The sequence below is a fragment of the Marmota flaviventris genome, chromosome 20 (genome assembly GCF_047511675.1).
Source record: "Marmota flaviventris isolate mMarFla1 chromosome 20, mMarFla1.hap1, whole genome shotgun sequence".
Classification (NCBI taxonomy): Eukaryota; Metazoa; Chordata; class Mammalia; order Rodentia; family Sciuridae; genus Marmota; species Marmota flaviventris.
The window spans coordinates 25,080,329-25,104,617 of record NC_092517.1 but is presented as its reverse complement, the minus strand read 5'-3'; positions in this window follow the sequence as shown (position 1 = coordinate 25,104,617).

Genomic DNA, 24,289 nt, shown 5'->3' with positions numbered 1-24,289 from the left:
GGGCAACAGAGGGGAAGCACAGGAAGGGGCTGGCAAAAGGGGCCTGAAACCAAGGGACAGGTATATTGTCCTCTAGAAGCGTAGCCAGGGGCTAAAGCAAGGAGCCGAGCCAGGACTACTAATAAAGAGCCAAGTGGTAGCACCTGGGCCTGGGTAAATGAAAAGCAATATGGATAGAGCGGGGTGGGAGGGGAGAAAGGGCACAAGGCCTGGGTTTACTGCAGGGTGTCAGGTGTCCTGAGCAGGGCCTGGGCTGAGGGAAGCCAAAGGGCCCAGGGAAGGGGCAGGGCTATATATTCCCAAAGGGAGCCCCTGGGGCAAACAGGCCATACCAAGTCCATGGCCCAGGCGAGCATCCTGGGAAGGGGATCAGGAATGTGGAAGAGACAAAAAGAACTGGAGGGCTGAAGGAGGGCACAGCCTGGTGGGCTGCAGGCTGGGTGTGGATAGTGTGGGGGTCAAGAACCCAGCAAGGAGCCCAGGAAGGTGTTGGGAGTCTCCCTGAGAACTCCCCAGGCCTTTCAAACATGGTGGTGGGCAAACTGCCAGTGGGTGGCTAGAACTCCCTGGGCCTTTCAGATAAGGAGCCCCTAATGAAACATCGCAGCGGGCAATTTGCCAGTGGGCGGATAAGTTGTTTTGAAAACCTTCTAATTGGCGCTCTCGTCTTCCGTACTTGTGGACAGTTCATGTCCCCCATGAATCTTATGCAGGGCGGACGTGCGTGCACCTTAGGTGATGACCTGACCTTTACTATGATTGGCCCAGGGAGCTTCCTTGTTTAAGATAACTGACTCTCACTTTCTATATAAGCTAGAACCAGCTTGCAGTAAAGTGCTTCATCTTTGTCACTGCTGACTCTGTGTGTGCATTTCAATCTCCGACGATGAACCTTGGCCTTTCATTGGTGCCGAGACCCAGGAGGGGAAATTCCTTATTCTGAGGGCACCCTCTCTCAAGGTTCGCCATTCTCTTTCACCTTTTTGAGCGCTGCTACGTTCCACCCAACACCAGCTCTCCAATAGGTGACTCCTTCTGATCAACAAGCTGTGAGTCCCCCTCCCCCTCTTTGGGAATCCATCTCCAAATGGCTATATGCAAAGGCTTTGGCTGTGACCGTCATGCAAGGCCCTTGATGCCTAGTTTGGAGGAGAGAATGCACCCCACCACAACTTTGACAGTTATGGTGGACTCAATGGATGCCAATTTCATGGTTGATGAGCTATAAGGGACAGAAGAATAGGCACTCCCTGACCCTCTTTATCTCCTCTCCTCTCTTGGAAAAGCCCTGACATCAGGTGACCTGTGACTCCCGGCCTTAAGGTCTTGCTGGTTGGGCCTTGGGTGACGACTCATTTGCCCTCCTGACCCTGGCTCTCCCGAGTCTCTTTAGTTGACGTCTCCTTTTGGGGACGCCTGAAGGAAACTCAACCAAATTCTGTTCCAGTCCAGGCCATTCAACTCTTCTCTTCCTGCCGAGAGTCATCATGGGAGCCTCTTCTTCCCTCCCCACTGATTCCCCTCTCAAATGCCTTCTGGCTAACCTCAACCGGTTGTTCCTCACTCTGGACATCAAACCCAAACTCCTCATCAAATTCAGTACACAGAATTGGCCATGTTACCAGTTAGACAACTGAAATTTTTGGCCCCCAGAGGGGTCTCTAGATCCTCAAATTATTCATGACATTTTAACTTCTGCAAGCGCTCAAAAGGGTGGAAGGAGATTCCCCTATGTGGAGGCCTTTTCCCTCCTTCGCCCCCACCCTGAACTATGCTTCTCCAATAGATCCTCACCCTCAGCCTTCTGCCCCAGACTCTCTGCTGTCACCCCCACCTCAGCAACCTGATTTCTCCTTTCCAATTACTAGATCAAAAACCCAAACCTCTGCCGGTTCTCAGACCATCGCCCCCTTGCTGAGGTAGCAGGTACTGAGGTACCACTCCACCCACTCACTCCACTCTTCTCCTGTCAGTGCCCACACTGGGTCCCACCAGGTCCTCTTACCAGCTCACCCAAAGCTCAAACCAGCTGAAGAGATCCCTCAGACCCGTATCAGAGATCTGGTGAAAATGACCTTTAAAGTTGCTTTGTCATCACTGAAAACAGGTTACTAAGAATTTAAAGTCGCTTACAGGCTTTTTGGGATACTCACTCCCATCTTCCCCTCTGCTCTACATGTTCGACTGCTCAAGTTTTCATTGCTAAGAAAATCCCAAACCCCTTTCCCATTATTCTTTTACATCACTCCTTCCTCATTCTCAGATCCACTGGAGCTGCTCTCAGCCCCGTCCTTCCCGTTTTCCCCCTCCCTACCAAGCCCACAGAAAAGACTTAACTGACCTTCTCCAGAAATCTTCACCATGGCTGATTTTAGGACCTTCAGCAAAAAATCCCTACAAAAAAGTTTAATTTGGATAAACTTCCTCTTTTTGTGGTGCCCTGTTATACTTGGCCACTGGCTGGAAAAATCAGCATTCCAGAAGCTAGACACCCCCTTACTAGTTTTTCACAAAATATGTGAACAAGGCCTCTGGCCTTGAGCTGGGGGCTTCACATAGATGGCTACATTTCTAAGAAAAGGAAGTTACCAACTGGGCTCCACGGTAACATCTGGCAGGGGGAAGAAAAAAGAAAAAAAATCTCCCCCTCCTAGGTGTCCTTGAAAAGTTATCTTGCCCAGAACAGAAAACAAACAAACAAACAAACAAACAAAAACAAAAACAAAACAAAAAAAACAAACAAACAAAAAAAAAAAACTGCTTTTTGTGAACTTCTGCAGACTGTGAACTTCTGCAGACTGTGAAATCCCTTCCCTTACATGTTGAGTACAAAATTCTGAAACTACCTAAACTTGGGGTTCTGGGGATTAATTCATTATAACAGAAGCAGTGCCCTCTGAATCTGGTTGCAACCAAATAGGACTGTTTCCCTATCTTCGGTGCCTTGCTTTGTCTGTCCCTACAACAGTGTAATTCCATGTACTTAAACATTGTTTATGTTTTCATGAAATGGTCAACAGATGTGATTAAGTGTATACTGCAAAACACAAAAGTACTCTGCTACTGTCCTACAAAAGGTTGAAACTTTCAGCCTTTCTTTAATTTATATTAAATTAAATGTGATATTATATTGTGTTAGCTAATATTCATGTGAACTTGAACAACAATTTATGTAAAATTTATAAAATGATATTTAAAAAGCAAAGATCAGCTTCAATACTAGAACACTTTACCTAAGATTTATAAAGAGCCCTGCCTTACCTGAGATAAGACCTATGTTCCATCTCTCTACATGTAAGAATGACTCCAAAGTAGGCCAGACTTTAGGTAAAGCCCAATACTCTTAATTTAAAGTGAAACTGACTTTGCTGGATGTCTATGATCAAGATTTAAAGTTAAATAAAAATGGCCAAAAAAACCCAATATTTGGTTCTGGACCTCTGACTCAATCTGAATCCAGGGAGCAGGGAACTTCTCTAAAGAGCTGTGCAACTATGGGCCACATAACCTCCTGATCAGGGAGATTAATGAGACCACTAGAGAATGAAAAGCCAATCCATGCATTTGCTATGAATAGGAGGGTCACTGGAGAAGGGAGACATTCCTGATGCTTCCAAGGGAAGACACATGGTCAAGCAAGACCTGGACCCATCCTAGCGCAAATGGCACCAGCAGAACTAAGAAGCTGTTCTCAAGTTCCTCCACAAGTGACCCATACGGGAACTCAGCTGACTCTTAACAATAGATAGAAACAAAGTCAATTTTGACCAGCTTGATCTTAAACACCTATCAAAAACAGTTAAGCCAAAAAGTCATTCCTAGGAATAATGAAAGACAATAACAGCTACAAAAGAGGAGACAGCAACTAGCCAACAGTCTCCATGGGGAATGTTCAGTCAAGTATGGCCTTGGCCATACTCATAGGACCCCTGTTGGCCCTCTTTATGTTTCTACTAGAAGGACCATGTCTATTAAATTGCCTACAGAACTTCCTGAAAGATCAGATACACAAATTCACCAACCAGTCAGTCAATAAACTACATCTTTATGACTACCAGCCCTGGTGCACAAGATGGTGACCAACCATCTCATGACCAACTCCTCTAGCTCCAGATACTCTGTGCCTATCTAAAACCATCTCTAGCCTCTTTTTTCAGTTTTTACAACCCCTCTTTCACTTCATAGGAATGAGAACTACTCTCCAGCAAGTCCACTCTGCTTATTCTGTCTGCTCTGCAGTATCCCCACAAGGAAGCATCAAACCTAAACTCCCTACACCTCAGATGAGGAGCCACCAGCCAGGCGAAGACTGGAAGATCAAATTCTCTCATGTGCCTAGGCACAAAAAGCTTTGCTACCTACTTATTTTGGTTGATACTTTTTCAGGTTGGAAAGAAGACTTCCCCACATCCAGGGAAACTGCTGACACTGTTGCCTCCATCCTCATTGAGCAGATAATTCCCAGGTTCGAACTTCCCGCCTCCATTCAGTCAGACAACAGTCTGGCCTTCACTTCTCAGGTTGTTCAGCTAGTCTCAGAAGGCCTCAACATCACTTGGAGGCTCCACATCTCCTACCAACCCCAATCCTTGGGTAAGGTTGAGAGGCCTAATGGCATTCTCAAGGATCATCTCACTAAACATGTTATTTAACTTCGGCTTTTCTGGCCCAATCTCCTGCTGTTGGCCCTCGCCTGAATTCAGGCATCCCCAAGGGCCCTCTCAGGCCTTAGTCCCTTTGAGCAACTCTATGGGTGCCCTTTCTTAACCAACCAAAGCTTTTCAATCACTACTCCTCCCCTTGTGTCCTACCTGCCCTATCTCACACTTCTACACAAACTTCTAAGGGAACACGCAGACCGGTGCCTTCCTGCACCATTCATTGCCTCAATCCCAACACAACCAACCAACAAGCAGAACTTATAGCTGCCTCAAGAGCATGTGAACCAGCAAGAGGGAAGAAGCTTTCTCTATACACTGATTCCAAATATGTCTTTCATATACTGGTTTCTCATGCAGCTATCTGGAAGGAGAGGGGACTCCTAACTACTAAAAGAACTGCATAAAAAATGCCAGCCTTATTTCTAATCTGATATGAGGTTGTACGCTGCCTTTGCAGCTGGGAATAGTCCACTGTAAAGCCCATCAGACCGACTCTTCTCCTGTCACAGTGGGCAACTCTAAAGCTGACAAGGTCAGCCACCTTACAGGCCCCATCCTCTTCCTCATTACTCCATCTTTCCTCTGAGGAGAGACCTCCTGACCCTCACCAAATTCACCATGCAATTAAGCTTAGACTGGACAAAGGTACCCCCCTTGACCCTGTTGCTTCTCAGGGCTTTACCAAAAATCCACCCAACCTTTCCCCATTTGAGGTTATATATGGCCGTTCATTCTTACCCCCCGGAATACAGACTGAAAAATTACCTATACCTGATTCCTACACTCTACCTCTCCTTTTCAATCTATGCTCTGAACTTTGGAAATACCAGGACAGGCTTTTACCTGACCCAACCATTACTCAAAACTCCCTCACCCTAACACCTGGCCAACAGGTATATTACTGCCCCCCAGGCGAAAGACCACAATTACACCCCAAATGGGAAGGTCCCGCCATGGTTATCATGTGCACTCCCTCGGCAGCAAAACTCAGACTCACAAGTAATCAATTAACTCCATGGATTCACATTTCCAGGCTCAAACCATGCATCCAGGAAACTGATTCTGGCAACATCAGACCAGAAGACTCGCACGAATGCACACCTACATACTCTTGCTCTCCCCACCCTACTGACCCTTTAAAAATTCATCTCTCTCGTGTTTCTGCCCTTACACTCATAGCTGAGAACATATCCAAAAATGTACCTTAACTTTCTGATCCTCATCCTCATCCTCACCCCAAAGGTAATGCCTTCACCATCGTATGTCTGGAGATTCAAGGTGAAAGAAACACACACAAATAAAAACCCGGACCACCCACTTGGCTACCACTTCTGACTGTCTCCTAACAGGGTGCTCCTCAGCCATCTATATTGTACTCTCTTCCTCTTCCTCTGAGCTCATTAAGCAAGCCAGCCGCCATTACTTATGTTTTTTTTTTTTTTTTTTTTTTTTTTTTTTTTTTTTTTTTTTATGACCAAAATAAGGATTACTGCAAACAGTGGCCGGAAACCTACAGAGGCTGCACCTATTGGTCATGTAGAATTCATGATGCATATTCAGGGCAATTAAATGTAGGAAGCTTTAAACTTGCGTCTACCTCCCACCAATACAAGCTGACCATCCCAGACCCTGGGAACCCATTCTGGGCAGCAGGAATAAAAGCTTCCATTTATTGCGGTGGGTATGCCTCCACTCCCTGTGGTTCCTTATCTATTACCCAGGAATATGTTTCTATATGGCCCCCAGTCTCTCTTGTCTCAACAAGCAGAACAACGGCTGCTCTCATCCCTAGAAAGCCAACACACTTCTGACTCTCAGGCTTCACCAATCTATACCTGGTTACGGATCATCACTGATACATTGTCCTACCTAAACCAAACTTTCCCCGATGCAAGTCCAGCAAATTTCTTTCTGTGTGCTTCCCTAGCATGGCCCTTATTTGCCACAGTTCCAGTAAAAATTTCCAGCGCAGATGTTTCCAGCCTGCCCAACTCATCCTACAAAAAGGATCCTATTAAACCCCTGCAGATTGTTCCTTTATGGGAACCCAAGGAAAATAAGCACACCATAATTCCTCGGGTTTACCTTCTGGGATCCACAACTCCCAATTCCCTTCTGGCAGGTTTTTGCCACTGTAACCTAACCATCAACCACACCACTTATTCCCCTCCAGGTCTCTTCTTCTGGTGCAATGGCACTTTCATGGCCATTATAGTCTCCAACATGTCTAGCCTATGTTTATTAGCCACCATAGTTCCACAAATCACTATCTATAGCAACTCTGAAGTAAAATCCATCCTTAACCCTCTAAAACATGGAAAATGGGCTGCATTCCTTCTGCTAGTGATAGGCATTTCATTAATGGCCTCAGTGGCAAGCACAGATTTATTGGGAAGAACCTTAGGTCATTCCCTATTGGCTGTCAAGGACTTGAAGGAGCACCATACTTCCACAGCAGAATCTCTAACATCCTTACAAAAACAGGTCACCTCATTGGCACAAGTCACCCTTCAGAATCGCAGGGCCCTAGATTTACTCACTGCCGAAAAGAGTGGAACCTTTCTTTTCCTTAGGGAAGAATGCTGTTATTATATAAATGAATCAGGTCTTATAGAAGACAATGTTGTTAAGCTCACTGACCTGGCAGCCACCTTAAGTACCCCAACAAGTCAAAACCTTTTCTCATCCTTAGTGTCCACTTCCCTTCTGGCATGAGTATGGCCTATCCTTGGACCACTATGTGTAATCTTTTTAATGTGTCTATCTTTACCATGTATTATAAAGTTTATTCAAACTCAAGTAGGTAAAATCTCTAACCAAACTTTTAACCAGTTTCTACTTAGAAATTATCAGCTTCTGGCCACAGATGAATCACCTACCTTCTACAGAGAACATCCCTCACAATGCTGAAAAACCCTTCAAAGATTTCTGGTATACCTTCTTAAGAGTGATATCTGATGATGCCTGGCTTGTACCCACCGTAGAGACTTATACCAACTGGACTGAGGTGATAATTGACCTTTGTCTACAGGGAACATTTTGTGATGTCACATCTGACCTTTTACCAATTTTTGCAGCTCTCTTGTGGGGACTCCTAACTTCCCTGCTTCAAAACCCTTCCCCGGTGACAACCCCACTCAGCAGGAAGTAGCCAGAATTAATCAACAACCTTTTCCATATGATAACAAAAAAAGGGGGAATGTTGGGATTCTCCCTGAGAACTCCCCGGGCCTTTCAAACATGGCGGTGGGCAAATTGCCACTGGGCGGCTAGAACTCCCTGGGCCTTTCAGATAAGGAGCCCCTAATGAAACATGGTGGTGGGCAAGTTGCCAGTGGGCGGACAACAAGTTGTTTTGAAACCTTCTAATTGGCCCTCCCATCTTCCATAATCGTGGACAGTTTGTACCCCCCATGAATCTTATGCAGGGCGGACGTGCATGCACCTTAGGTGATGACCTGACCTTTACTATGATTGGCCCAGGAAGCTTCCTTGTTTAAGATAACTGACTCTTACTTTCTATATAAGCTAGAACCAGCTTGCAGTAAAATGCTTCACCTATGTCAGTGCTGTCTGTGTGTGTGCATTTTAATCTCCGACTACGAACCTTGGCCTTTCAGAAGGGACATAGAGGAGGGCCCTGGCTGGGGGGAGAGCAGTGAACACCAGGTAGAGAAGGCAGGGCTGCACTAGGGGACTGAGGTACATGAAATCCAAGTGGAGAAGGGAAGCGACCACATCAAGGGGCCCTCATACAATGCCAAGAAAAGCAGTGAGCAAGAAGGGCCACTGGAGGCTCAAGCAAAGAGCCAGGCCTGGGAACAGAGAGCTAAAGGCCAGGACTTGAGCAGGTACTCAGGATACTGGACAATATTTGGGAGGGAAGGCAGAGGATCCAGCAGTGTGCAGTCAGGCCCCAGGCCCAGGGCCACCTCCGGGTGTCAGGGATCCTGGTGGAGAACCAGGAATCCAAGGAGAGTAAGGGGCCCAGGGAAGGGGAAGAGCTGTTTCACATAAGGTGCCCTGTTTCTTATTTGAATTCAGGGCCATGGACCTGGCGGGGCGGGGGGGTCAGAAAAGGGAAGGGTGCAAGGAGGAGAGGTATAAAAGGCCATGGTGGGGGGTCATAGTGGGTGCACTCTAGGGTGAGATTCATGACCCAAGACAGGCCCCCATGCAAGGGACCCACCCAACCAATTGTGATGAGAGACCCAAGTGGCAGGAGACCTACAAGTACCAGAAAAAAGCACAATGGGAAGTGAGGTAGGGGCTCCATGAGGATGAGAGACAGTGGGAAGCACAAGAGGCACGAAGTGAGCAACCTGGGGGGCCCAAGTAAGGGGATCACAGGTCGTACTCAACATGAGGAGACTCTGTGCTATGTCAAGGAACATGAGAAACATGGTCAGGGGCCTAGTCAATCACCCAGGCCCAGAGACTGGAGCACAATGGGTGTGGGTTAGAGAGGGCTGGGTTGGGGAAGGGGCAAATTCAAGGCCAGAGGGTAGAGGAATGAATGGAGGAGATCGCTCAGGGCTGGGTTGGAGCAAGTCCCATGTTAACAGCCAGGCCTCAAGGTAAAGGTGTTGAAGGGGAATCAGACGACTGGCAGGACTGTTTTCCCATAGGGAGCATTCAGGGTGCAGAGAGTAGCCAAATCTGCTCCTCTGCCCCAGGTGAGTATATCCTCAGAGAGGGACCTGGACCAATGAGGTGCAAAAGAGGGTACTGTATGGGGATACCTGGTGTGCAGAGATTGGGGGTCAGTGGACTGCAGGACCCATTTGAGGAGCCTAGGCTAGAGTGAAGCAGGGGTAGCGAAGGCTCTGAGCAGTGCCAGGAAAACACAGAATGAGGGGAACGGTGGGGAGACACAGGAGGGGGCTGGAAAAAGGGGCCTACAACCAAGGGACAGGGACAGGGTCCTTGAGAAGGGTGGCCAGGGGCTCAAGCAAGGAATTGGGCCCAGTAATGGAGAGCCAAGTGCTATCACCTGGGCCTGGGTGAATGAAAAGAAAAATGGATAGAGAGGGGCAGGAGGGGAGAAAGGGGAGTGGCTGGCACAGGTGTGAAGAGATCAAGGCCTGGGTCCACTGCAGGGTGTCAGGGTTCCTGAGCAGCGCCCGGGCTGAGGGAGGCAAAAGGACCCAGGCCAGGGGCAGGGCTGTTTTTCCAAAGGCAGCCACCAGGGCCAAGAGGCCTGATCGAGTCCCTGGACCAGGTGAGCATCATGGGAAGGGGATCAGGAAAGCGGATGTGGCAGAGACAGGAAGAAAGGGATCTCATGACTGTAGATGTGACTGCCCTCTACATGGACTGAGGCAGAATACAAGCTAGCCTGGACACCAAGGTGGAAGGGGTCTCTCACAGGGAGGTACCAGTCCGTTCTACCCAGGCTGTCGAGGTATAAGAGCTCCCACAGAAAAGCATGTGCTTTTTCATTCACCCAGGCCAAGGTTCCAGCACTTGGCTCACCGTTACTGGGCCCAGCTACTTGCTAGAGCCCCTGGGGTGTGGGGCTCATGTATAGCTGAAGCCAGGGTACTTGCCCCTCCAGGCAGGGTACCTCTTTCATCTGGGTGTCAGGGGGATCTCATATCTAGGTGCAGCCAGAGTAGCAGGGAAACTCCCCTCCAGGAAAGAGACCCTCATACATGGGTTTGTATGGGGGGCTCCTATAGAGCTGCAGCCAGGGTAACAGGGACTCTCCTCTCCAGGCATCAGACCCTTTTCACCTGGGTGTATTGGGGAACTCATATACCTCCACAGGGAGGGTGGAAAGGACTCCCCTTCCAGGCAGGAGACGCCTCCCAACTGGGTATCAGGGGAACTTGTACACAGCCCCAAGCAGGGTAGAGGAGACTCGCACCTCCAGGCAGGAGACCCTTCCCACAAGAGGTTGTGGGGATGTTGTATACTGCTGGTTAGAGGGGACTTGCCTCTTCAGGCAAAGACTCCTCCAATCTGGTTGTCGAGGGGAGCCCATATACCACCGCAGCCAGGGTAGAAGGCATTTGCCCCACCAGGCTGGAGACCCCTCCTACCTGTGTATGTGGGTGGGGCTCTTATACTGAGTCAGTGTAGCAGCTACTTGCCCCCACAGGCGAGAGAATCCTCCTATCTGGGTGTCAGGGGAGTTCCTATACTACTGCAGCCAGGTTAGAGGTGACTCGAACTTCTGGTCAGGAAACCTCTAATATCTGGGTGACTGGGGGTGCTCCTATACCTCCCAGCCAGGGTAGAGGGGACATTCTCCTTTAGTTAGGAGACGCCTCCCACGTGGCTGTCCTGGGAGCTCTTATATGGCACCAGCCAAAATAGAGAGGACTTGCCCCTCCAGGTGGGAGATCCCTCCCATCTGGGTGCTTGGGTCTTGTATAGCTTGTATACCACCAAAGCCAGGATAGAAGAGACTCACCCCTCTAGGCGGGAAACCCCACCCAACTGGGTGTCTGGGGAAGCTTGTGAACCTGCACAGCTAGGGTAGAGGAGATTCCCTGCTCTAGGTGGGAGACCCTTCTTTCCAGGGTGTCAGGGGGAATTCTTATCATGCCACAGCCCAGGTAGAGGGAATTCGACCTTCCAGGCAGGATACCCCTCTGACCTGGATGTCAGGTGGAGCTCTTATACCGCTCAACCAGTGTAGAGGGGATGCGCTCCTACAGGGCGGAGACCCCTTCCACCTGGTGACCAGGGGAGCTCCTATACCGCCACAGGATGGGTGGGGAAAATTCACCACTCTAGGCTGGAGAACCCTTCCACTTGGGTGTCAGGGGGAGCTAGTATACTGCATCAGCCAGGGTAGAAGAGACTCGCCTCTCCAGGGGGGAGGCCCCGCCCACATGGATGTGGTTGGAGAAGCTCATATACTACTATAGCCAGGATAGTGGGGACTTGCTTCTCCAGGAAGGAGACCCCTCCCACCTGGATTTATCTGGGAGCTTGTATAACACCTTAGCCAGGGTAGAGGGGACTGGCCCATCCAGGTGGGAGGCTCCTCCCTCCTGGGTGTAAGGGGAGTTTATATACTACAGCAGCCAATGTAGAGGGTTCTTGCCCCTCCAGGCGGGAGACCACTCCCACCAGTGTGTCAGGGAGCTCATATATTGCAGCTGCCAGGGTAGAGGGGACACTCCGGTCTATATTGGAGACCCCGCCCCACATAGGTATGGCGTGGGGGGGCTCCTATACCACCATATCCAGGGTAGAGGGGACTCACCCCTCCTTTCCAGAGACCCCTCCCTCCCGGGTGTTTGGGGAACCTCCTACACCAATGCAGCCAGGATTGAAGGGACTCGCCCCTCTAGGCAGCAGACCCCTTGCACCTGGATGTCTGGAGGAAATTCTATACACCGACAGCCAGGGTAGAACCAACTCGTCCTTCCAGGAGGAAGACCCCTCCCACATGGGTGTCAGGTGGCACCTGGGTGTCAGAGGAAACTCATATACTGCTGTAGCCAGGGTAGAGTGGACACGCTCCTCCAGGCAAGATACACTTCCCATTTTGGTGTCAGGGTGAGATTTTATTGTGCCTTAGCCAGGGTAGAGAGGACTTACCTCTCCAGGTGGGAGACCCCTCCCACCTGGGTTTCAGGGGGAGCTCTTATACTGCTGCAGCCAGGGAAGAGGGGACTCGCCCCTGCAGGTGGGAGACTTCTCCCACCTGGATATTCTGGGAGCTCTTATATGGCACCGCACAACATAGAGTGGACTTTCCTGCTTCCAGGTGGGAGACCCTCTAACCTGGGTTTCCAGGGGAGCTTGTATACCGCCTTACCCAGGGTACAAGGGACTTGCCCCTCCATGCGGGAGACCCCTCTTACCTGGATGCCTGGGGGAACTTTTATAATGCCGCAGCCAATATAGAGGGGACTCTAACCAGGATGGAGGCTCCTCACTTGGTTGTTGGTGGACTTCATATACTGCTGCAGCCAGGGGAGATGGGAAATGCTCCTGGCGGGAGACCCCTCCCACCTGGGTGTTGGGGGAAGCTCTAATACCTCTGCAGCCAGGGTAGAAGGGACTTGTTCCTCCAGTCAAGAGACACCCCTAACGTGAGTGCTGGTGGTGCTTCTATACCACCTCAGCCAAAATAGTGGGGACTTGCCCCTCCATGCAGAAGACCCTCCCACCTGGGTGTCTGGGGGAGCTCCTACACTGCCGCAGCCAGGGTAGAGGGGGCTCACCACTCTAGGAGGGAGACCCCTCCCACATGGGTTTTTGGGGGAGCTTGTATAATGCTGCAGCTAGGGTAGAGCGGACTCATCCCTCGAGGTGGAAGACCCCTCCCACGTGGGTGTCCGGTGGAGCTCCTATAGCACTACAGCCAAGGTAGGGTGGACTCGCCCCTCCAATAGGAGTAGTCTAGAGGGAATTTATACCCTAACAGCCATTATAGAGGCAACTCATTCCTCTAGGCAGGAGACCCCTCCAACATGGGTGTGTACGTGGGGGGCTCATATACCACTGCAGCCATGGTAGCAGAGACTCGCCCCTCCAGTTGGGAGACCCTGCCCACCTGGTTGACAAGGAGAGCTTGAATACCTCTGCAGCCAGGATAAAGGAAACTCACCCCAATAGACGGGAGACCCTTCCCACCTGGGTGTCAGGGGAAGCTCCAATACTGCTGCAGCCAGGATAGAGGGGACTCAACCCTCTAGTCAAGAGACACCTCTAACTGGGATGTGGGGGAAGTATCTATACTGATGCATCTAGGATAGTGGAGACACTCCCATCCAGGCAAGACACTTTACCACCTGGGTGTCCTAGGAGCTTATATACAACCTTAGCCAGGGTAGAGGGGAATCACCCCTCCAGGTGGCAGAGGCCACCCACCTGGTTGTTGGTGGGATCTCTAATACCACCAAAATGAGGGTAGAGGGTACTTGCCCCACCAGGTGGGAGACCCCTACAAGCAGGTTTCAGGGGGAGCTCATATAGCTCATCAGCCAGGGTAGAGGGGACTCACCTCTCTGGGTGATAGTCCCCTCCCACCTGGGTTTCCAAGGGGGCGCCTACACCACCATAGCTAAGGTAGAGGGGACTCGCCCCTCCAGGTGGGAGACCCCTCACACCTGGGTGTGTGTGGGGGCTCCTATTCCACTGCAGCCAGGGTAATGGGGACTCACCTCTCCATGCAGGAGACCCCTTCCAGCTGGGTGTTGCGGAGAGCATGTATACCAACTTAGCCAGATTAGAAGGGACTCGACCCTCTAGGCTGGGGACCCCTCCAATATTGGTGTCTGGGAGAGCATGTATTCTGCTGCAGCAATGGTAGAGCAGACTCGCACCTCCAGGTGAGAGACCCGTCTCATCTGAGTGTTGGGGGAGCTCAATTACCACCGCAGCCAGGGTAGAGGAGACACCCCTCCAGGAGGGAGACCCCTTCCACCTAAGTGTCAGGGGGAGCTCCTATACCTCTACAGCCAGGGTAGAGGGGACTTGCTCCTCCAGGCCAGAGACCCCTCCCACATTGCTGTCAGGGCGAGCTTCTATTCCACCTTAGCCAGGGTATAGGGGACTCACCCCTCCAGGCGGGAGACCCCTCCCACTTGTGTGTGTGTGTGGGGGGCTCCTATACAACTTCAGCCAGGTAGCCGGGATTGGCCCCTCCAGGCGGGAGAACACTTTCACCTGGGTGTTGGGGAGAGCTGGTATCCTGGCATAGCAGGGTATCATCCTTGAGGCAGGAGACCCCTCTCATCTGGGTATTAAGGGGCATTTCATATAACGCCATAGCCAGGGTAGAGGGGACTCACCCCTGCAAGCGGGAGAACCCCCCCACACACACACCTGGTTGTCCTGAGAACTCTTATAAGGCACCAGCCAAAGAAAAGGAGACTAGTCCCTCCAAATGGGAGACCCATCCCACCTGGGTGTCACGGGGTAGCTTTTGTTCCTTTGAAGCCAGGGAAGAGGGGACTTTCACCTCCAGTCGGGAGAACCCTCACACCTGTGTTTTGGAGGAGCTTGTATTTGGGTGGAGGGGACTCTTCTTTCCAGGTAGGCGACCCTCCCATCTGGGTATTGAAGGGGGAGCTCCTGTACCACTGGAGCCAGGATAGCAGGGAATCGCCCCACTAGGCGGGAGACCCCTCACATCTGGTTGTCAGGGGAGCTCATATTCCACCTCAGGCAGGGTAGAGGAACGTGCCACTCCAGGAGGGAGACACCACCCACACCACCCACCTGGGTATACAAGGTATCTTGTATACTGTTGCAGCCATGGTAGAGGGGAATCGCCCCTCCAAGAGGGTGCCCCCTCCCACCTGGGTGTCAGGGGAAGGTCATATACTGTTACAGTCAGGAGAGTGGGGAATTGCAGGAGACCCCTCCCACCTGGGTGTCCAGCAGAGCTCCTTTATCTCTGCATCCAGGGTAGAGGGGACTCGCCCCTATATTCGGGTAACCCATCCCATCTGAGTGTTAGGGGGAACTCAAATAACTCCACAGTCAGGGTCCAGAGGACTCGCCCCTACAGGAGGGAGACCCCTCCCTCCTGGGTGTCAGGGGAGTTCATATACTGCCACATCCAGGGTAGAGGTGTTCATCTCTTTGCGTGGGAGACCCTTCCAATCTGGGTTTTTCTGGAGGTCTTATAGAACACCAGCCAGAGTAGAAGGGACTCATGACACAAGAGGGAGACCCCTCTCACGTGAGTGTAGGGGAGAGGGGGTCTTGCATAGCACCTTAGCCAGGGTAGAGGTGACTTGCCCCTCCAGGTGAAAGTCCCCTCCCACCTAAGTGTCTGGGAGAGAATGTATACAACAGCATCCAGGGTAGAGGGGACTCTCCCCTCCAGCTGGGACACCCCTCCCTCCCAGGTGATCTCCTTTACTGCCACAGCCAGGGTAGAGTGGATTCACCCCTCAAAACGGGAGACCTCTCCCACCTAGGTGTAGGCTGGGGGGCTAGTATCCCGCCCATGGCAGGGTAGAAGGGACTCAACCTTCCATAAGGAAGACCCTTCTGACATGGGTATCTAGGGGTATCTCTAACACCCCCTAATCCAGGATAGAGGGGACCTGCCTCTCAGGCGGGACACCCCTCCCAAGTGGGTGTTGGGGGGAGCTCATATACCACTGCAGGCAGGTTAGAGTTGAATCGCCCCTCCAGTGGGGAGACCCCTCCCACCTAGTATGGAGGGGGCTCATATACCACAGCAGCCAGGATACCAGGGACTCGTCGCTCCAGGCAGAGACCCCTCCCACCTGGGTGATGGAGGGAGCTCATATACCACCCCAATGAGGGGAGAAGGGACTCGACCCTCAAGGCAGGAGACCCCTCCCACCTGGATGTCCTGAGGAGCTCCAATACTGCTGCAGCAGAGTAGAGAGGATTCTAGCCTCCTGGGGGGAGACTTCTCCCAATTGGTTGTCAGGGAAGCTCCTATACCACCACAGTCATGGTATAGGGGACTCGCTCCTCCAGGTGGGAAACACATCTCACTAGTTTTTCAGGGGGAGCTCTCATACTGCTGCAGCCAGGGTAGAGAGGACTTGCCCCTCCAGACGGGAGACTCCTCCCATCCATGTGTCAATTGGGGGTTCTCTTAAATGTCCGCAGCCAGGGTAGAGGGAACTTGCCCCCTCCTAGGCCAGAGACCCTCCCACCTGGGTGTCAAGGGGAGCTCCTTTACATTACTCCTTTACCACAGCCAGTTTAGAGGGAACTAATGCCTCCAGGCGGGAGACTGCCTCCCACCTGGCTGTCAGGGAAAGGTAGTATACAACTTCAGCCAGGGAAAAGAGGAATTGCCCCTTCAGTCCAGAGGCCGCTCCCACCTGTGTGTCACAGGGACCTTGTAGACCTCCTTAGCCAGTGTAGAGATGAATTCTCACCTCCAGGAGGGAGATTCCTCCCTCCTGGGTGTCCAGGAGCTTGTATAATGCATTAGCCAGGGTGGAAGGAGACCCCTCCCATCTTGCTATGGGGGGCGAGCTCAAATACTGCTGAAGCCAGGAGAGAAAGGACTTGCCCCACTAGGCTGGAGACCCCTAAAATCTGGTTGTTAGGGGAGCTCATATACCGCAGAGGCAGGGAAATGGGGACTTGCCAAACCAGGCGGGAGAACCCTTCCAACTGTGTATGTGAGGGGGATCTCTTATATCACTACAGCCAGGGTAGTGGGGACTCAGCCTCCAGAAAGGAAACCCCTTTCACCTGAGTGTTGTGGGGAGCTTGTATACTACCTTAGCCAGGGTCGAGAGGACTCGCCAATCAAGGCAGAAGACCCCTCCCACCAGGGTGTCATTTGGAGATCCTATACTGTCAAAGTCAGTGTATAAGTTATATGCCACTCCAGTGGGGAGATTCATCCCACCTGGGTGTTAACTGGAGCTCTTATCCAGCTGCAGCCAGGGAACAGGGACTCACCCTCCAAGCTGGTGACACTTCCCACCTGGGTGTTGGAAGGTGCTAGTATACACCCACAGCCAGGGTAGAGGGAACTCGCCCCTCCAGTCTGGAGACCCTTCCCATCAGGGTGTCAGGGTGGGGAAGCTCTTATATCACTGATGCCAGGGTAGTGGGGACTCCCCCCTCCAAATGGGAAACCCCTCCCACCTGGGTGTCACGGATAGCTTGTATACCACCTTAGCCAGTGTAGAGAAGACTAATCCCTCCATGAAGGAGACCCTTCTCTCCAGGGTCCAGGGAGAGCTCTTATAGCAAAGCACACATGGTAGAGGAGAACTGCCCCTCTAGGTGGAAAACCCCTCCCACCTAGGTGTCCAGTGTGAGGGCTCCTATACAGCTCTAGCCAGGGTAGAGAGGACTAGCCCCTCCTGGAAGGAGACCCCTCCAACCTGGGTGTTGCAGGGAGCTTGTATACCATGTTAGCCAGGGTAGAGGGGACTGAAGGTGCGAATCCCCACTCCCCTTGCTGTGGTAGTATATGAGCTCCCCCCGAAACCCAGGTGGGTAGGGTCTCCCACCTGGATGGGCAAGTCACATCTACCCTTGCTGTCACGTCATATGTGGAGAAAGGGGAATAAGAGAAATGGGTGGTGCAGAGGGAGGAGGGCTCATGGCCCAGATTCACTGCACAGTGTCACGATTGAAGAGCAGGACCCAGGATGAAGGAGGCCAAAGCCCCCAGGCAAGGGGCATTGCTACATTTTCCCCAAGGAAGACTGCAGGGCCAAACATCCCAGTTCCATCCCCTGGCTTTGTTGAGCATCCTGGGAAAGAGATCTGGAAAAGGATCCCACCAAGGACAAGGACAACAGGATGGCCATAGGAGTGCACAGCGTGAAGTGCTGGAAGAAGGGGGTTCATGGGTTGTGGGTCAGGACCACAGAAAGAAACCCAGGCTAGTGACCTAGAGGAGGGCCCATGCTAAGGGAGAGCAGGGAAGGATGGGGCTTGGCAGGCAGGAACTGAACTTGGGTTCTGAGATGCAGGGAAGACAAGGGAAGTGGGGAAGAGGCCCCAGTGAGGCCCGAGTTCAAGCCCAGAGAAGCACGGAGCAAAAAGGACACCCAGAGGCTCAAGAGAGGAGCCAGTCCAGGAATGGAGAGCCAAGGGCCAGCACTGGAGCAGGGGGCTCAGGACAGTGGACAGGGCTAGGGAAGGAAGGCAGGGGATCAAGCAGGGGGAGGTAGGATCGAGCCCCAGTGCCATTTCCAGGTGTTAGGGTTCTTGGTGCTGTCCCAAGGGCCTAGGGAAAGGAAGTAGCCCAGTCAAGGGCCAGGTTTCTGTTTCTCATAAGGCTCCCTGTATAAGATGAGGATCAATGGTCAGGGACCAGATCAAAGGGCCTGGCAAGGGACAGGGAGCAGGAGGAGTGCAATGTGATGGCATAGTGGGGGGTTGCAGTGGGTGTAGAGAGGGACAAGTGCCAGGACCCAATCAAGGAGCCCAGGTAAGGGACTGAACCCAACAAAATGTACTGGGGACCCAATTAGCAGGAGGCCCCTGCTCCAGGAAAAGGTGGTTGGGAAAGTACAGGTAGGATCGGCACTAGAATGAGGAGACAGAGGGCTGTATCTAGGGCACACAGGGGAGTGAGCTTGGGGGCCAAATCAAGGAGTGCCCAGGTCAGAGACGATAGCAAGACACACCACAGAAAGGAATGCAACCCAAGTAATGGATTAAGGAGCTCAGGCTGACAGCCAGGCCAGGGGACTGTAGGGCGAAGGGTCAGGGTGAGGAAGGGCTGGGTTGGCTTAGGTGCAGCTTGCAAAGCTAATGGGCAGGAGAGGGAATGGAGGGGATCTCCCAGGGCAAGGTCATCACTAGGCCCAAGTCCACTGCCAGTTGTTAAGTTTGGACAGCAAAGGGGGCCCAGATGAGGGACTGAGCTGTGTTACCCATAGAAATACTTCAGGGCCCAGAGACCAGCCAATTTCACTCCTCTTCCCCAGGTGGGTAGATTCTCACAGAGAGACCAGGACAAAAGGGGGGGAAGCAATGTGAAGGATACCTTTTGTTTGGGATTTGGGGCATGTCGCTGGAGAGCCAGCAACCATTGGAGACCAGACTAGGGAAAAGCAGTTGGAGGGCAGGGTCCTGGCAATGACAAAATACTACAGTACAAGGGGAACACAGGGGAGGAAGAGGAGGGGGGCCAAGCTAGGGAACTGAAATCAAGGAACAGGGAAAGGGTTCTCAAGAAGGGTGACTGGGGGTTCCCACAAGTAGCCAGGCCCAAGAATTGGGAGCCAAGTGCCAGGCCCCGGTCCTGGGTCCTATGAAAAGAGAGAGGGCTTGGGAGTGGAGAAAGGAGAAAAAGGGTAGTGAGTGGTACTCTGAATGGAGGGCTCAAGGCCTGGGTTCACTGCTTGGTGTCAGGATTGAGGAGCTGGGCCTGGCCAGAGAGAGTCCAAAGACCAAGCAAGGGGCAGAGCTACATTTTCCCAAAGGGAGCCCACAGGACCAAACACCCAGTTCCAGTCCCCTGGACATGGTGAGCATCCTGGGAAATGGATCTTGAAAAAGGGCCCATCAGGGAAAGGGACAACAGGAAGGATGAAGAAGGGTACAGCATGAAAGGCCAGAGGAAGGGTGTTGATGGGATGCAGGCCAGGACTCCAGAAAGGAGCCCAGGCTAGGGACCAACAGGAAGACCCAGTCCAGAAAAGGGCAGTGAAAGGCGAGGCTGGGCTGGCAGGTGATAGTAGGATTCTGAGGTTCAGGAAAGCCAAGGTGAGTAGGGTACTGGCCCCAGCGAGGCCCGCACTCCAATCCCAGGGAAGCATGGGGCAAGAAGGCCCCCAGAGGCTCAAGGGAGGAGGCAGGCCAGGGAATGGAGATCCAAGGGCCAGAGCTTGGGCAGGGGGCTAAGGACAGTGGATAAGACTTTGGAGGGATGGCAGGGGATCCTGAAGGGGGCAGGGAGGCTCCTGGTCAAGGGCGACTGCCAGGGGTCAGGTTTCCTGGTGCAGGACCAAAGACCCAGAGCAAGAGGCCAAGGCAAGGAGCAGGACTCAGTTACCCATAGGGAGCTCTAGATTAGATGAGAATCCAGGGACAGGGACCTGACAGATGAGGCCTGGCAAGTGAAGGCAGGCAGGAGGAGAGCAATAGGAGGGCACACAGGGGGACTAGGTTGGAGGGTGGGGGGGCAAGATCCAGGACCCATACCAGGTTCCCAGGCAAAGGACCCACCCGACCAACCTAGGACAAGGGACCCAAGGAGCAGGATACTCATGATCACCATGGGAATTCACAAGAGAATGCACAGGAGGAGCTGCACGAGGGACCATCAAAAACAGGGAAGCTCGAGGGAACCTAGGGGAGCCCGCTGGCGGGCCCAACCATGGGGCCCCCAGTTCAGACCCTACAGGAAGATACTCCACGCAATGCGAAGGGACATGAGGAAAGTGGTCAGAGGCTCAAGGGAGCGCATAAGCCTGCGGACAGGAGTGCCAAGGGTCTGGGTTAGGGAAGGCTGGATTGGGGTAGGGGCAGCATGCAAGGCCAGAGAGCAAGGTAGGAAGGGAGGGGATCTTTCAGGGCTGGGTTGGAGCAAGTTTCATATTAACTGTCAGGCCACAAGTCTCAGGCAGTGAAGAGATGTAGCCGAGGTCAGGGCAGTTTTTCCCGTAGGGAACATTCAGGGAGCAGAGGCCAGCCAATTCCACTCTTCTATCCCAGGTGAGTAGATCCTCAGAGACGAACCTGGAGAAAATGAGGGGGAAAAGAGGGCACTATGAGAGGATACCTTGAGTGTGGAGGATGGAGTTGTGTTCAGTTGTCATCCAGGACCCATTTGAGGAGCCCAGCCTAGAAAGAAGGAGGGGTAGCGGATGGTTCAGGCAGGGCCATGAACCACAATATGAGGGGATCAGAGGGGAGGAACAGGAGGGGCTTGCAAAAAGGGCCTGAAACCAAGGGACAGGGACAGGGTCTCGAGAAGGGTGGGCAGGGGTTCAAGCAATGAGCTGGGCACAGTAATGGAGAGAAAAAAGGGCTTTGGTGAATGAAAAGAAACATGGATGGGGAGCATCAGGAGGGGAGAAAGTGGAGTGGGTGGCACATGTGGAGGAGGGCTAAAGGCTCAAGTCCACTGCAGTGTGTCAGGGGTCAGGAGCAGGGCCCGGGCCAAGGGTGGCCAAAGGGCCCAGAAAAGGGTCAGGGCTATGTTTTCCCAAAGGGGTCCAACAGGGCCAAGTGGTCACGTCAGGTTGCCTGGCCTGGGTGAGCATCCTGGGAAGGGGATAAGAAAAGTGGGCATTGCAGAGACAGAATGAACAGGAGGGCCAAATAAGGGCACAGCCTGAAGGACCACAGGACTGGTGTGAGTGGGGTAGGGGCCAGCAACCAAGTGCGGAGCCTAGGCAAGGGACCTAGAGGATGGCCCAGGCTAGGGGAGAACAGGGAACGCAGGGCCAGGAAGGCGGGGCTGCACTAGGGTACTGCAGTACAGGGAAGCAAAGGGGAGCAGGGAAGCAGCACCAGTGAGGGGACCTCAGACAAAGCCCAGAAAATCACAGAGGAAGAACGGCCACCAGAGGCTCAAGTGAGGAGCCAGGCAAGGGAAGGGAGAGCCAAAGGTAAGGCCTAGGGCAGGGGTCTCAGGACAGTGGACAAGATTTGGGAGGTAAGGCACAGGCTCAAGCAGGGGGCTGTCAGGTTCCATGCCCAGGCCTACCTCCAGGTTTCAGAGTTCATGTTGCAGGACCAAGCACCAAGGGAGAGCAAGGGGAAAAGGTGAGGGGCAGGGCTCTGTTTCCCATAAGGAGACCTGGCACAGATTTCAATACAGGGCCAGGGACCTGGCAAAGGAGGCCAGACAGGGAAGGGGGCCAGGAGGAGGGTGATGGGAGCGCAGGCTAGGGTAGTCGAGCTGGGTGCAATGAGTCCAGAGCCAGGATCCAAGCCAGGCTCCCAGGCAAGGGAACCACCCTACCTATGTTGATGAGGGACCCAAGTAGCAGGAGACCTGTGATAGCCAGGAAGAAGTGTGAGGGAAGGGAAGTAGGGTCTCTGGGAAGACCAGGACACAGATGGACACCTAGGGGGGCACACTGGCGGGCCCAAGCTAGGGGGCCCAACACGTAAAGACTCCATGCTATGCCAAGGGACATGGAATGCAGTCAGGGGCTCTGATGAACACCCATACCTGGGGAAATATAGCACAAAGGTTTATGGATAAGGAGTTCTGGGTTGTGGTATGGGCAGCATGAAAGGCCACAGGCCATGGGAGAGAAGAGAGGGGATTGCTCAGAACTGGGTTGGAGCAAGTCCCATGTTAATTGCCAGGCCTCATGTTTCACGCAGTGAAGGGGACTCAGGTGAGTGGCAGGGCTGTGTTTCCCATAGGGAGCAATCAGGATGCAGAGGTGAGCCAATTCTGCTCCTCTGCCCCAGGTGAGTACATCATCAGAGAGGGAAATGGATAAAAGGAGGGGACAAAAAGGGTACTGTGAGGGGATACCTGGTGTATGGAAGTGTTGGGCAGTGTCGGGCTGCCAGGATCCATTCAAGCAGCATAAGCTAGGGAGAAGCAGGGAAAGTGGAGGGTCTGGGCAGTTCCAGGATAACACAGCGTGAGGGGATCAGAGGGGATGCACAGGAGGGGGTGGCAAAAGGGGTCTGAAACCAAGGGACAGGGAAAGGGTCTTCTGGAAGGGTAGCCAGGGTCTCAAGTAAGAATCCAAGCTCAGTTATGGAGAGCTAAGTGCTAGAACATGAGCATAGGTTAATGAAAAGGAACATGGAGGGGTGAAGCAGGAGGGGAGAAAGTGGAGTGTGTGGCACAGTGGGAGAAGGGCTCAAGTCCCAGGTCCACTGCAGGTGTCAGGGGTCAGGAGCAGGGCCCTGGCTGAGGGAGGCCAAAGGGCCCAGGCAAGGGGCAGGGATATGTTTTCCCAAAAGTGAGCCACCAGAGCCAACAGCCCAGGTCAATTTGCCTGGCCTGGGTGAGGATCCTGGGAAGGGGATCAGGAAAGCGGGCATGGCAGAAACAGAAAGGACTGGAGGACAGAAGGAGGGCCCAGCCTAAAGAGCCAAAGGAAGGGTATTAGTAGGTTGGGGTTCAGGACCCCAGCAAGGAGCCCAGGCAAGGGACCTAGTTTGATGGCCCAGGCCAGTGGACAGCATGGAAGTCTGGAGCCGGGTAGATGGGGCTGCACTAGGGTACTGCAGTATAAGGAAGCCAAGGGGAACAGGGAAATGGCACCCACCAGTGAGGGGCCCTCAGACAATCCCCAGAAAAGCAGTGAGCAAGAAGGGCCTCAGAGGCTCAAGCGAGGAGCCAGGCCAGGGAACAGAGCCAAGGGCCAGGGCTTGGGCATGGGCATAGGACACAGGACAAGTTTTGGGATCGAAGGCAGTGGATCCAGCAGGGTAGAGTCAGGCTACAGGCCCAGGGCCACCTTCAGGTGTCAGGGTTCCTGCTGGAGGACCAAGCACCCAGGGAGAGCAAGAGGCCCAGGCAAGAGGCAGAGCTCTGTTTTCCATAAGGCACCCTGGCTCACATTTGAATCCAGGGAGAGAGACCCAACAAAAGAGGCCAGACAAAGGAAGGGAGCCAGGAGAAAGGCAACAAAAGGGCATGGTGGTGGGTTGTGGTGGGTGCACTGTAGGGTGAGAACGATGACCCAAGACAGGCCCCCAGGCAAGGGACCCACCCAAATGATTGTGATGAGGGACCCAAGGAGCAGGAGATCTCCAAGTGCCAGGAAAAAGCACAATGGGAATGGAGGTAGGGGCTGCGTGAGGACCAGGAGACAGAGGGAAGAACAAGGAACACCTAGGTAGTCCCACTGGGGGGCCCCAGGAAGGAGCCCTCGAGTCAGACCCAGCACGAAGAGACTCCATGATATGTCAAGGGACAGGGGCTCAGGCAAACGCCCAGGCCAGGAGACCGGAGCAAAAAGGGTTAGGGTTACAGAGGGCTGGTTTGGGGTAGGGGCATGATGCAAGGTCAGAGAGCAGGGTAGGGAAGGGAGGAAATCGCTCAGGTCTGGGTTGGAGCAAGTCTCATGTTAACTGCCAGGCCTCAAGTTACAGGTGGTAAAGGGGACTCAGGTGACTGGCAGGGCTCTATTTCCCATAGGGAGCATTCAGGGTGCAGAGACCAGCCAAATCCGCTCCTCTGTCCCAGGTGAGTAGATTCTCAGAGAGCGACCAATGAGGGGCAAAAGAGGGTACTTTGAAGGGTACCTGGTGTGCAGAGGTTG